Here is a 15,086-nt window from a genome sequence, read left to right on the forward strand (position 1 = left end):
GTTCTTTGATGTTTTGTATACTTTCTGTACTTGTATATTGGGATGTACACATCTGAGATTAAGCTATTATTTGGAATTTTAAAATAATCTGAAATTACTCACTTCACTTTCTTCCTTGCAAGCCCACAAATGCCTTTCCTTATTTTCTATCAAATCCACAACCTCTTTTTCTTTAATTGTTATTGTTACTTACAAACATACATGCATACGTACATACATACATACACATACAAACAAACAGATCAATGTATGAGTATATAAATACTTCTTGCTCAATTACTCTAATGCATGTGATTTTAGAATTTATCAATAAGTACTAGGTACCAGTAACTAGGGGTTGGGTGTCATCCTGGGAAAACTATTTTTCCTATTTTTAGATTCCTTAGCTATCTGTATTTCTCAGTTTAGGGATGAAGCACTGTGATACTTCCCTTTTGCATGTTAGCATGTCTATTGGTGGTATATTCTTTTAATGGAAGTATTTGCAATATTCAAGTTGTATTTGTAGGGTTGAGGTATTTATTCCCAGAGGACTTTACCTGTAGCATAACTAAGTGTTAAATCCATGTTCTTTTGACACCAGACTTTATACCAAGTTCTGTCTGAGAAAAGTAACACTAATCAGTTGGTGAGCTCCTTATGAAAACAAAGTAATAATCAATTTAAATCACTTACAAATTCAATTCTGATAATTTTTAGGGAAGTAAACAGGGATAGTGTGATCTGCAGTAGCATAGTCATTGCTAAGGGTATGTATAGAAAGGAAATAAGCAAAATAGCATATTGAATTCAGGTTCTAATTGCTTTGGAACTCTCTATGTAGAGCAGACTGGTTTGAACTCAGAGAGATCCACCTCTCTCTACCTGTTGAGTGCTTGGATTAAAAGCATGTGTCACTACACCTGGCCAATACTAGTTTGAATAGAAAAATAATTCCTTGCCCAAGTCTGGATTTATTTTTTATTTGCCACTATGATTACTTAAGCATTGCTAAAGTATCTTTATGAAAGTGTTTGCAGGTGAGAAAAACACCATTTATTTTCTCATCGTAACAAAAATTTAGTAACATCTTTCTGGTGATTTGAATGATACAATGAAACTATTAGCAGAAAAATACAACATGCATTTTATTACTAAATAATTCTCCATTACCACAAACAAAGTGCCTCATCCTTATCAATGGTCTTTCTGAGTTTCATTTGCTTAATGAGTCATTATTTATTTCTTCAGCTACTGTGTTGGAAATTCTGTTGTCATAATCTTTCCTCAACTTCTTCCCCACCATTGGTCAAGCACTAGATCATAGAGTCTAACTTCCCTTGTTTCTATTCCACAGCAACCATCTTATTTAAGCTGTCTGAAATACGTCGTGCCTGTGATACTGTGGTACTTGAGTAGTCTCTATTTCAGTGGCACTTCTCTTCTTTCCTCTGGTAAAATAAATAAGGGCTTGAAGAAAAATAGGGTAGCATGTTTTGAGAAGAGAGTGGATCTTGAAGTCTAGAGTCCAAACAAGAGTTGTTCTTAGGTCTCCTGAAAGATTTGAAAGGAGTGTTGAGTGGAAGTTTTGAGAAAGCACTGGGTCTTACATGCAGTAAAGGGGGTACAGTTGAATGACAAATAAAGAGAAGATAAATAAAAATAATCCTCAGATTGGTATTAAAGCCTAGAAGTTAAGAATTCCGAATGTCATGTCAGCCTTGCGTATGTTCTTCATCCCCATTCACTTGTTGGAGTACCGATGTTGCCTCTGCTTTGGGTCCTGGGGGAGCTAATGCTTTTCCATCGAGGACTTATTTCCTTATGATGGGTGATCCAGTTGGATGATTCAGTAGAAAAGCCAGCATTTTTATGAGCTGGCAGACTCTTTCTCAGTCTGGAGCCCTACTCATGAAGTGGTTTGCTCTGATACAATAAACCCAACTTCTCAGTCTGGCCAAATTCCCTGGAATTAATAAGGCTCCAGGATGTAAGGCCAACTCCAGTGGCTCTCTCGTCAACCCAGCATTCTGCCAGGTGAGTCGCATTGTGGTGAGAAGGCCAATCAGGTTCTGGGCCAAACTTCCGGCGTCAGTGAAGACACCACATTTTCCAGAGCTCGTGGTTTTGACCGTACCATTATTTTTTTCTTGAATACCATCCCTTATTTTATGGTGATATTTGTTTTCGACATTAACCTTCTAGCATAGTAGAGTTATGGTGAGAAATACGACAAAATGTTTCTTCATTAACATAAATACATAAATATGTATATATTAATCTCCGGGAAACTATACACAGACACATGTTTGCCAATATCAAAATAACGAACTAGAGTTTTCAGCTTTCTGGTTATTAACTATGTGACGGTTTTGACCATCGAGATGGAAGTCAAAAGTAATCCAGGGTCCTCTGTGGTGTTGTGAAGGGGAGTGAAATGAAGAATGGACAAAACAACACCATTTCCTTCATTCCCAGTGCCCAGCAAGATGGCAACTTGATGGGATGACTTAGAGCAGCCACGGCATGGAAGCTGTGCATTGAGAGAGACAAAGGTAACTTCCATTGTGTCCTCCTTGTGCTTACACTATTACTGGGAAATGATAATCTGACTTCTTTAGCTGTGTTATTTTGGCATATTTGGTAAAGCATTCATTATATACTAATATCATTTGATAAACTTTCCGCGAATGAGTGAATGAACAAATGAGAGCCCGTCATCAAACTTAAAACTACTTTATTCTATCATAGCTTGAAAACCTTGGATTGGCATAGTTGACCAAATAGCTGGGCAGAAGGGCAGAACTTAAATATTTGGACTTTTTAAATAGATAGTTGTTGATTTGAATATGGAAGTAGTTATCAATATTCATACCACATCAAATTTTAAATGAATATTCCTATCTATTCCTAGATCTCGTAGAATCTCAAGTGATACAGCAACCTTTGTCCCACTTTCTAACATCACCCCAAAGGTAAAGACTCTAGTCCCTCTCGTATCACTGGATGGTGCATGCTCTCTCACGCTTACCAGCCCAGGTTGCTTCTTAAGTGTCCCTGAGTTTGTGACCCTGCCATGAGGTGTTCCCATAAAGAGACTGTTACTATTGATGAACACACATCACCTCATGCACACACATGCGCTTGAAACAGCCACAGTGAAATTTTTACTGGAATTGCCTTCTCTTATGAGTTCTTTCAGGTCGGGAGCTAATTACCCTTTACCCTTTGTCCTTTCTATTCACACTGGTGAAAACACACTCCTAAGCTGTTTCCTTCCCTCTAATCTAATTGAAGGCAGAAGTAGGGGCATCCTGCATGGGCTACTCTCTCATGTAGGTCTCAGCTTGAATAACCCTTCCACACAGGCACAGACTTTCTCTCAGGGTTCTTTTCAAAACATTTTCCTAGAAGCCATGTGGCTTGTTTCTATACTCAACAAATAGAGCCCATTAATAATAAGAATCCAATCCCAGTTGTCATAATTGGTAGGAAGTAATCTCACCCTTTGCAACCAAATAAGCTACTCAGGAAAAAATATTCAGCATCTTATTTGATTTATGATTCATTTCTTCATATGATGAATACTGACACTCCAAGTAATAATCCATTGCTGATAATTAGTTTTTAAAAATAACTTTAAATTGATGCTTTTAAGTTGCAAATAACTACAGAAAAAGTGAAGAAGACTTACCTTCAAAGAGTGGAAAGGAGGAATGACAATCACATGTACTGCACAGATGTCTCGGATATACTACATATGCAGTACATAAAAACCAAAACCAAACACAAAAATTAAAATATTAATATGGAGGTAGATATCTGAGAAAATGTAGATACTTTAAATCTTTGAAAAGGTAAAAAAAAAAAAACAAAACAACCTTACAGCTAGGAAATAAGGCTATTGTAAAACATATAAACATTATCAAACAATACTATAGATAATATATTACTTATTTAGAAAGATGTATATTTTCATATGTTCATATGTATTTATAGAAGCTGTGTAAACAGAAGGAATGAAGAAAGAGAAGGAGGTCCATGAAAACTGAAAACATAGGAAAGAAAACAAAGGAAAGCTGTAACAGTCAACTAAATAGTTTTAAATTGCTTCTTTTTCTGAATTTCATATATTGTTTGTAAAATTATAAAAAAGTAATTAAAAATAGATACAAGTTATAACTTTTGACACCAAAATTTTATTTTTAGAATAGAATATTCTTTAGCATGTATGTATATATTCCTATTACAGAAAACAAAACTGTATCACTCACACAAATAACAGAAAAAATATTTTAGTTTTAAAAGAAAGAAAATGACTTAGACAATTTAACGATGTTAATGATGACAAAGCCACAATTTTAATATTAGGCAATCATTTCCATGAGTATAAAGAAGCACCTGACATCATGGAATCATTTGAGATGTTTTAGCAAGTGAAAACAGCAGTATGCAAGAGTATTCACCTTCAAAATATAAGACATTTTTAAAAGTAGAAAATATATTTAATGCTAACAAAATGGTGTTTTCTGAAACATGACTGAAAATGAGAGATTTTGATCACTTCCCAAACTATCTAGTACACTCCACATCTGACAACACAACAAAAGCAGTGTCTTGAGGCTAAAGGATGAAGACTTATTGTTTTTTATACTTTTATTAGTTCTATGAGAATTTCTTATTACATGTTTTGACTCAGCCTCCCTCCCGCAACTAATCTCAGACCCACACTCCTTCTGTACTCATCCACTCAATGTTGTGCCTCCATTTCCCCCAAAATAAGACAAATTTTGGCTGAGCAAAGAGTCTTGAGTGTGTGGTCTTCACTGGAGTGTGGTTGATTTAGCAGGAGCTATATTCTTAGAGAAAACCTGTTCTCTTTCAGTAGCTAACAAGCCAATTTGCTCCTCAGCTAAGGGTGGGACTTAAAGCCCAATGTCTCCTTTCAATGCTGGGACTTGGTCTGTGCTGGGCTTAACACAAGGCATGTGCATGCTATAACACTCACTGTGAGCTAGGACATTCAACTTCCATGACATCATTTCCTTGTAGTCACCCACTGCCTCCTGCTCTTGGAAGCTTCCCACCTTCTCTTTCCCAAACATCTTTGAGCCTTAAGAGGAGGAGGCACAGTGCATACTTTACATGTAGGGTTGAAAATTCTGCAGGAACACTGATCCTTTAACATGCAAGAAATTAGATATTGATATACTTTAGCTAACTTTGAATTTACCACTAAATATACTTATGAGTAAATAGTCGGCAGAAATCTGAATGTATGCTCAAATCAGAACAGTCGCATCATTTCCACACACATTAGTCATCATGGGCAGCTTGATAAAGAGCCTTGACTTTCTTTATAGGCAGAGTGGGTACTTCACCTTCTTGTGGAATCTGTTTAACAATGGTGAACTCTACCTTCACTGTAATCAAGATATCATTATTCCAAACTGTCAAATAGCTTTTTAAAAATCATACTACACCATGCTTAATGGACCCTGCTTGCTTGTTTTCTCATTTCTCTGTTTAACCTCATTAAAGACCTACCAGTCACTTTTCCTAGGAGTTCTCATCCTTTCCTTTTTTTTTTTTTTTTTTTTTTACCTGAAAACGCTTATTCTTTGGGGATGTTCCCTGCTGATTGATAATTCAGGGAGGTTGGATGATGCTATGAGAATCTTTGGTGAGAGGCAAGCTCTGCAGCCTTAGTCTTCTCATACCTCAGGATCTCTGCTCATATGGAACTCTTAACTTGCTTTTCATCTATGTATCTAGAGCTTTCAGCTATTGGTAATGTTTTACTGCTCTAAATATTCCTTTTACTGTCATCTTCTCCTCATAGCTATGTATTTGTTTGAATATTCTCTTTTTGCAATATAAGCTTACAGTCGAGTCATACTTCCAAATAATAGGATTTCAGATCTTCACCAGGGGACAGATCTACCTATAGGTATTTCCGTGGTCCAGAGAGAAAACTCTGCAAATCGCTAGGAGGCTAAACATTAATATTTTAAAATAACCATATCCAGTTTTGGTTTATACCAAGATGGCAATACCTAAATAACATTCTCAGTTTAGATATGTAACGTTAATGTCAATTGTTCTTTCAAAATGTCTAATATTATTGTGAAGAAATGTTTTGCACTTTTACAAATTACTATATTAGTTTCTTTGATACTTCGTATTTTACCATATACTGATCTTTATTCTGTTGTTAAGTGCATTAAGCTATTAATATGTTAAAACTATAAAGAGCCATTATGGAACTCATTCATATTATTAAGTGTTAGCTAAACTAAGTATGTTGATACTTCTGGCTGATAAGCAATAATTTTGTCTACATCCAAATTAAATACGTAAGTCAATGCTATCCTGGTTTATCACCTGGAAAGTTCTGGATGTGTGCCAAAGAAGGCATATCTCATTCTATGCCATGGTAAAGGCCGTAGTAGCACAGCAAATCCTCATAGCTCACAACAGGTTATGGAAGACAATCCTGCAACAAGCAGCATCCTTAGCTTTAATAGCACAACATGATGCCATCGCTGTAAGTGAGCTGCGCTTATGCTACTTTAAAAAGAAGGCATATGTACCAATAGATATGGTATCCATGGAACAGCCAGCTTCAATACACAAAATGAAAGCACTTCTGGATTCAATGAACAGTAATGCCGCTCAGAGCCAACCATCTAACTAGGGGAAGTTGTCCATCAGTGTAACATATTCTTGCTTTCCATTTGCTTTTCTGAATGGTTCACATTTGCAATTTAAGAGAAAGAAAATCAAGAAAACAAACAACCAAGATCTTAGTAGATGATTTACGTATTAGTATAAATTATTTAGAAGAGACTTTTTTTGAGGAAACAAAAGCCAATGAACGCCAGGAAAATGGAAAATTGTGCTTCTAGAGTCATGTAAGTAGCACACGTGGTTAGCTGGGCTCTTGTCTTTGCATAAAGGTGAGGTGAAAGAAGTTGTGAGACATATTGAGGAAATCTAAGTAGAAAATAAGCTGTCGATATTTTTAAGCCTCTAGAGCAGTTTTAAGACAGAACATTAAGCTTTTGTGTTATTCAAAACCATGTCCTATTTATAAGTGAAATATTAGATATATGTTATTGAATTCAATTTATTCTACAGAAATGTGTTCCCTAATCATTGATTCAAAAATCTTTTCAGATGCAAAGATGGAAAAGAGGCCTTTTTTTTCTTTCAGTAAAATCATTAATATATTCAAGGTTTAACTCTCCTTTCACAAGTGTTTCTGAGTATACCATATGGCATCAGTTAGATTTGAAGGTTTTCATTTGCTTTTTAAAAATCTGAGTGAAGTTTCCTTTCATAAGCTCATACATACTTGTAATGTTTTTAATAAGGATAAAGCTTCTATATAACACCAAATGCATGATTTATCAGGAAGGAATAAAAAATACATGGCGATGTAATAATTGGCTCACTTAGTTAAGATCTCCTTTGAAGCTCAGTCACTAGGGACAGCAGTCATTAGTTTATTAGCTAGAGCTGTGTTTGCCACCTTTTTTTTTTTTTTACAAAAAAATGCTGTGATATGTATCTTGACAAATTATGAAATATCTGTGACCTCCCTAGCATGCCCTCCCTAGATTTATGTCCTAGTTTGCTGCCCACAAAGTTGAGATGGATGCTCTGAGGACACAGGAGCAGCTGAACAGGCCCTGCCCTGAGGACAAGGGAGTGGGTCCTGCTCCAGGGCTCTGAGTGAAGCTCACCCCAACATCTATTCCATGTATGACCTGCTGGAACACATGAAGGGGCTGAACCTGCAGATTGAAAGATTAAGAATCTCCTTGTCAGCCAGGCATGGTGCATGCTTTTAATCCCAGCACTCTGGAGGCAGGCAGACCACTGTGAGTTCAAGGCCAGCCTGTTCTACAAAGCAAATCCAGGATATCCAAGGCTACACAGAGAAACCCTGTCTCGAAAAAGCAAAGATAAATAAATAAATAAATAAATAAATAAATAAATAAATAAGAATCTCCTTGACACACAGCAACAATGGGATATCCGACAGCAGTCCTAGTGAGGATCAGGTAACAATAGCGTAGGCCTCCACCAGAATCATGACTCATAGCAAGGAACATTAGAAAGTAAACATATGGGGACAAAAGGCTATACTGCGTGATACACTACAGCTTCTATGACAAGATTTCTTGTTTGTCTGTTTGTTTTATTTTACTGGGGGAAGGAGAGGGATTTCAGTACATGATGGGTAAATCATAGACATTCAAGTAAAAATAAAAAAGTTGAGATGGAGTCATTAATGTATGTAAGCAGATGTATGCCCACATTATTCTGTGGACAAGAAGGATGCTAGTAGTTGGCCTTGCTTCATGACTTCCCCTCACCCAGGGGGCTAAAATCCCACTATAATTCTGTATTTTCACTACAGCTTGGCTATGATAATATGATTAAAGACCATACTGTAGATGATTTGTACATTTGAATGTGCTTGCTAACATTTTCATTAGCAGGCTCTGTGAACTGGAATGAAGAAAAAAGAATTTTGATCCAAGATATTCTTAGACCGATCCTTAGAAGATGTAAGCAGACCTTATATTAATTGGTGAGCTGCTCTTTCTTAGAGCATTTTTGATGAGGGAGCTAGTATGTTGACCTACTCTAGAACAAATTGCTCAGCTAAACAGCTTCCTTTTCAAGTTTGAAGGTCCTAATTTTTTTCAGCCCCAATTTATGTTGATTTCTAAAAGGATTTTGTTGTTCTCTGGGGAACTAACTTATTGTTTTTCTGTACACTTCCTCAGTGGAATTATTAGAAAAAGACTGCATCTCAACATGAAATAAATGAGTTGTAGGAAGCAGAGACATGGGGTGTGCAAGGCAAAACTATTAATATTGATTCTCCAGTGTTAGGAACAAAGTTCCCTTAAGAATTACACGATTCCAAAGCTGACATTTAAAAGAATGAGCAGCACAGTGCTCACCTGATGTTTATAACTTTATCCACCTGTATAGTCCACAAATATTAATTGAGCATTCTGCATCATTTTGAAATTCTATGACTGACAAGCAACATTTAGTTCACATTCCCAAGAAAGTCACAGTCCACACATAAACGAGATACTTACAATGATAAAAAGGAGTCTAAGGAGAGCTATACAGAGCCGTAGCAGCCAACACAAGCCTCTCGAGAGACATAACAGAAGAAACGTGGAAGATGTACAGGAGCTTTCCTGGCAAAGAAGGGGGAAGCTTCAAGGTGGAGACACAGCCCAACACAGATAAAGAAAAGTTCTACATAGAGCTGATATAACTTGAGTATCAGTGGGGTGAACCAGCAAGACCCAAAGTGCAAAAGAAGTAAAGATATTTAAAGTCTATCCGTGTTGTCTTTATTGATCTACCTAGTTGTAGAACAATTTAATTGCAGAAGTAATGGCAGAAGACTGAGATGTAGACCAACAATGGTGGCACAATTAAAAACTATGGCAGTAATTTAGGTTTAAAAGAAAGTACAAAGAACTTAAGGAACAAGGCAAGTAGCTCTATTGGTATTGCACCCTTGCTGACTGCACAAAACATCCTGTTTGAGCACCAAGACCACATATTGCTAGGCATAGTGGTATATGCCTGTCATCTCAGCACTTTGAAGGTGGAGGCCAACCTGGAACACATGAAACTTTGCTTTGAAAACCAAAGCAAACAAAAGAAGAAACGTAAAGAGTTTAATGAAGAAAGATTTATTTTCAGTCATGGTGCTAAGGACTCAGTCTACCATGTCAGAGAAAGTAGGATAAAGCTCGTGGTAAACAGGTGACTGTTCACATCACAATAGAACTGGAAGCAGAGGGAATAGACCACAATCAGGAATATACCATTTCCATGCCTACTGCTAGTCATCAACTTCTGTCAACTGTGCCTCATCTTCCTAAGGTTCCAAAACAGCACCACCAGTGAAGGACCAATTGTTTAAAATGAGATACTTGGGATGCTACAAGTGCAAATCACATAAAAGGGAACCTTAAATTACTAATGACACTTTAGAGATGGAGATGTAGAAGAAAACAAAAGGACATGTCTACATGACGTAGGGGGGCAAAGCTGTTTTTAGGGTGACTCTCTTTCTGGCCTGAGACATGAGTAGGTGGTTAGTAGTCATCTCAAAATTCGGGTACAGAAGGCAGGAGTCAGGGTTGGAGATAGTGAGAACATGTGTGAGAAGAAATCAATGTTATGTAAGTTGAGTTTAGACTGGTTCTAGTAAATACTGTAGCTTGGGAATAAGTGGGGTTGGGCTAACAAGCTTCAAAGAAGTACAGATATTTAAATGTTCAGTCAGCATTAGTATAGTTGTGTTATCACTCAGAGGAAGGACAGCAGGTTACCAAGAAGAGACTTGATACCCTATGAGCATATACAGGGGGAGGAAATCCCCCTCAGGAACTGTCATAGGGGAGGGGAATAAGGAAAAAATGGGAGGGAGGGAAGAATGGGAGGATACAAGGGATGGGATAACCATTGAGATGTAACAAGAACAAATTAATAAAATAATATATATCTTGGGGAAAAAAAGAAAAACAAGAGCGGAGATATGACCATCCTTAGCATGTAAACAGGAATGCCATTAAAAAACATGCATGACTAAAGCACCTAAGGGTAGGTAGAATGGAAGAAAGAAGAGCCAAGGGTGAAGCTGAACAGTAGAAATACAGGAGGGCAGAGGGGGGAGGAAATATATATGGGAAGAGAAGCAGAGGGGAGGTTGCAGTCAGGTAGAATTTAAGACAGAAAATGATGCCAGTTACATTAAGTGTGTAGGTTGAGGTTGACATCATAGAGCCGGTATTCTTTGTCATTGGTGGATTTGGAGAGAAAAGTTTCATTTGACTAAGGAATAAAACTCAGTCTACAGTGCCCTGAAGAGACAATAGGACATTTCAAGAAGTTAGAAGATCAAAATGATAAGTATTTGAAAATTTAAGTTGGTTTATTGAACCATATATATATAAAACTCGGGTCACAGAGTTCTGAATTGTCTGGGGAAAAATAACTTTAAGTGTGAGGAGAAATGAGAGAAAGGACCAGATAGACTTTGCACAGAATTTCCACAGAGGAAAGAATTTCTTTCTCCAATCCACTAAAACGTTTATTTGAAATTAAGAAGAGGGTGATTTCATGAGTTCTGACAAAATGATGGCTAGTGGTGAGTGAAGAGAAAATCAGGACAAAGTCGAGATGAAAGGGAGTACTGAAGGGCTAATGCCCTAAAATAAAGAACTATAGGTAAGTTGAAAGCCTCCCGAGAGTCAGCTGTTGATAAAGGCATCTGCTGGCAGTCAAGATGAGAACATCAACACACTAATAAGACCTTCACCAGCATTCACTGTCCTGAGACTACAGGGAACAGATCTGTAGGAGGGACTTTCCAACTCAACAGAAGTCCCTTTCCTGCCTCCCACTGTGCCTAGGTGTGCATCCTCTCCTCCTGTGCAGAGACTGCTGCCCTCACTGTTTCCAGGAAGGAAGTCTGCAATGGTCTGGGTGCCTCCTTTCCTTCATTTTCATACCTCCTCTACTAGTCCTGATCTAATGGATATAATTAGGGGCGGAGCCTAGATGCTTCAGTTTAAGGTGTTTTCTTTGAGGGTGAAGGTCTAGAATTGATTGCCGTAGACACAGTTGGCCAAAAGGAAGTAGAAACAACTAAACTACACCAGAGATATGTGAACTGGGCTTGTAAAGCTGTCTTCTAAAAACAGTGCGGTACTTCCTAGGTGTTGTCGTTTGTGGGACTCCAAGAGTAAGATAGACAAATAACTTTGATAAGAAGCAGCCTGAATAGAAAGCAAATGCTGTAACAGTAAGAAGACCAAGAGAGGCACTGGTTATTTATATATGGTGCAAATAACACCTTCTTAAGGAAGCCAAGACTGAGGCCATATTTTAGTTCTGAGGCAGTTTAAGAAGTGGAGGAAGAAAGGCTGTGCGATATAGTCAGGAGTTTGTTTGAATAGAACAATTATTTTAGATTTTTAGAGATTTTAGATGAGGTTTGCCAACATCAAACAAAATGGCTGTGCTTTGAAAAGCCTGCATCTGTCTAGTAGAGCCAGCCTGTCTGCTTGTGGTCCATTACTTTCATGTCAAGGCTGCATTTCTTTCATCCTATAAGCATGTCCTGAGCCCTGATGAACCATTTCCGACCCTTTTAAAAGTAAACTGAAGAGACTAAGATGTAATCTCTGCTGTTTTGGTTCAGAGCGTGGATACCCAACTTTGCAGGTTCCCAGTGGCCATGTTCATCCATCACACACCTAAGAGACGCAAGTAGTTTTCCCTTCCAATTCTTTGATATACATTGCTTTTACATTTTCCCCCAAGCCACTCTTAACAGTAGTCAAGCTAATTCTGAGACTTGATAGGAAGCTGTGATACACTAAGGTTGCAGGCAACAAATGAAAAGACATTTGTACTGAAACCATTATTAACTAATTAAGAGGGGAGGTTGCGGTCAGGTAGAATTTAAGATAGAAAACGATGCCAGTTGCATTAAGCATGTAGGTTCAACTTTTTATGTGGAGTCCCTTAGTACAGAGATGAACTCAGTAAAATGTGTCCCCTCTCCTCTTTCAACATGGGCACACCAGTAAGCCATGTGACTCCCAGCCTGTGCTCTGCCATCTGAGTAGTTCCAATGGATATGTGTCTTTTTAAGCTTTATTATGTTTGCACCAACATAGCATTTTCAACCTCTAAACACAGGAAAAGCAACAAACAGGTGGAGATCAACAAATATGGCAGGAAGGTTTTAAATCACTAATCAGATGGAAGAAGTGGTTACAAAGAACAGGCAAGGAGACGGAGTGCCGACTGTGGTAGCCCCAAGCATGAGAAGGTAAGAATACATGGCTGCCTGCCAAGGAAACCTCAGACCCTGTAAATTCGGCACATTATGACAAAACAGAAGCACTGGTGTGGGCACATCCACACCCATAGAGAAACAAGGTCAAATCTTAAAAAGACATCTGTGCAGAGCTTCAGCATTTGGCTGGGGAACTTCCACAACCTCACTTGATGTTTATGAGAAAACCTTATGAAAATGTTCATTAAAGTACAAAGAGTTGGAGGTGGGCTGGAGAGAAGGCTGTTACAGAGAACCCAGGTTCGGTTCCCAGCACCAACACGGTGGCTTTCAATTGTCCTTAACTCCAGTTCCAGAGGATCTGGTGCCCCATTCTAGCTTCTGGGAGACTGAGGTTCAAATGCAGTGCACTTGCATACAATCATGAAAAACAAAAACAAAAACCTCAAGCACATAAAATATGAATGAATAAATCTTTAACATAGTTGGAGACTGGGTTTTAAAATCAGAAAGGTAAGTGGTATTACCATGCTCTCACCAGTAAATAATCAAGCTTGCCTTACCCATTTTCCTAACACTCTTAACCAAGTACCTCATCACATTAAAACAGCAAGGGAAAGCAGTCTGTGTGTCCACAGCTGTGTGTAGACTTGAAGCAGGGCTCAGGACGGGCCTCAGAGTAGATGCTGACAATTTTCAATTAGTGTGATCCTTCCTGCTCTTATTGAGGTGAAATTTCAGTGCAGCTTACCTAACAAACACTTTCTCAATTGTCTTTTGATCATTTGTAGTTTTCTTTTGATGGCCAAGGTTCTTCTCCCTCTCTGTAGGTTGGTGTCTTTTCTCATGGTACAACAGCTACTGTATTCATTTGCCTTTCTCAACTTCAATTTTCCATTTGAGTTTAGGAATGAAAATTTCTTATTGCCTTGTCAAGTATTTATTGCTTTTCAGGAAACTTCTGATATGTCCTCTTTATTTCTTTAGCTATAGACCTAGAATGGAAGAGGTTGGCTTAGTTGTCTAAGCAATTGTCATCAGGAACAAAGTGAGAATTTATTTTGAACATATAAGATGCTAAATCCATGTTGTAAAAATGGGTAGAGATCTTAAGTCAGAGAGTGGCTCTGTGAGGTAAAATAGGCCAGGTGAATACTGTATTATAAAGACAATTGAGGAAAATTTGACAGATCTGTGTCGCTTGAACCCAGAAGGTCAGATGAGACGATGGATTGAAAGGAAGAGTCAAAGACCAAGAATCAGGAGTTCCAGAATATAAAAATCAAAAAGGGGGACAGAAGCCACCAGGTAAGACAAGGACAGAGCAGCCTATGATGCTTGACAGCATTGTGCTAGTTAAGCAAAGAGAAACAAGGATTAAAAGCAAGGGAGACCAAAATATATACAGTGATATATGAAAGCGAAGCGAAAAGTGGGAAAACAGGGGATTTATGACTAGGGTAGAGGGTACTCGTAAGTGGAAAACAATATGGTTGATTTCTTATGAAACTGATCTAAGAGAAATTGTTTCCATAGACAAAATTAGAGGTATTGGCAGCACAGGGTTTTGACAGGGGAGAAAGTAGAGAATCAAGGGGCCATGAGGATCAAGATACTTCTTTTAGTAGGACTAGGAAAGAAAGCAGTTCTACCGATGAGCCACACAGATCAGCACAACTGATGGTTGAGGATTTAGTATTGATTGTGCTTATTACTATTATTATTCTTCATGGAGATAAGCATTTCGTATCTCCATGTTTCATTCCCAAAGGTTCACCGCCCCGCCCCCCCCATTTGTTTCTGTCAAGAAACTGTACATTGAGTAAACTGATGGTGATTATAAAAGAGTCTCAACAATGGGATGGCGAAGGAAGGAGTATGTTTCAAATAATCACGGTGAAGCCATAAGTCTAGCTATAGAATAAAGGAGGTACCCTGCCCAGTGCGTGTTGCTTCAGAACACAGAGCTAGAACCGCAGATGGAGGTGATGCAGCACCAGACAGAGTACAACTGTAAGTAGAGATAAGCTTTGTGATGCTCAGAACTTGGGGACTCGTGACGTTCCCTTCGCAGAAAAGTGTTCAGGGCCTGGCTGAATTACCCATGAAGACGCTGCGCAAGTCATTCTCTTGCTGAAATGGGAAATTATATGAGAAACTTGAATCTGTGAAAGAAGCAAGATTCTTGAATCTGTGGCAAGCGAATCTCCATGTCACTGCTCAGCAGCGTCGTATTGCTTTACTTTCA

At 38.1% G+C, this 15,086-nt stretch overlaps 1 long non-coding RNA gene across 1 annotated transcript; it reads right to left on the minus strand.

Moving 5' to 3' along the window:
• Nucleotides 1-5,066: 5,066 nt before the first annotated feature.
• On the minus strand, nucleotides 5,067-14,844 carry LOC311606426. The gene is made up of 3 exons (XR_014782350.1): nucleotides 14,773-14,844; nucleotides 13,590-13,833; nucleotides 5,067-5,158 (listed from the first exon to the last, which is right to left on the minus strand). It is a non-coding gene; the product is annotated as an uncharacterized lncRNA (long non-coding RNA).
• Nucleotides 14,845-15,086: the final 242 nt, after the last annotated feature.

The sequence above is a fragment of the Acomys minous genome (genome assembly GCF_964271855.1).
Source record: "Acomys minous genome assembly, chromosome: 10".
Taxonomy (NCBI): domain Eukaryota; kingdom Metazoa; phylum Chordata; class Mammalia; order Rodentia; family Muridae; genus Acomys; species Acomys minous.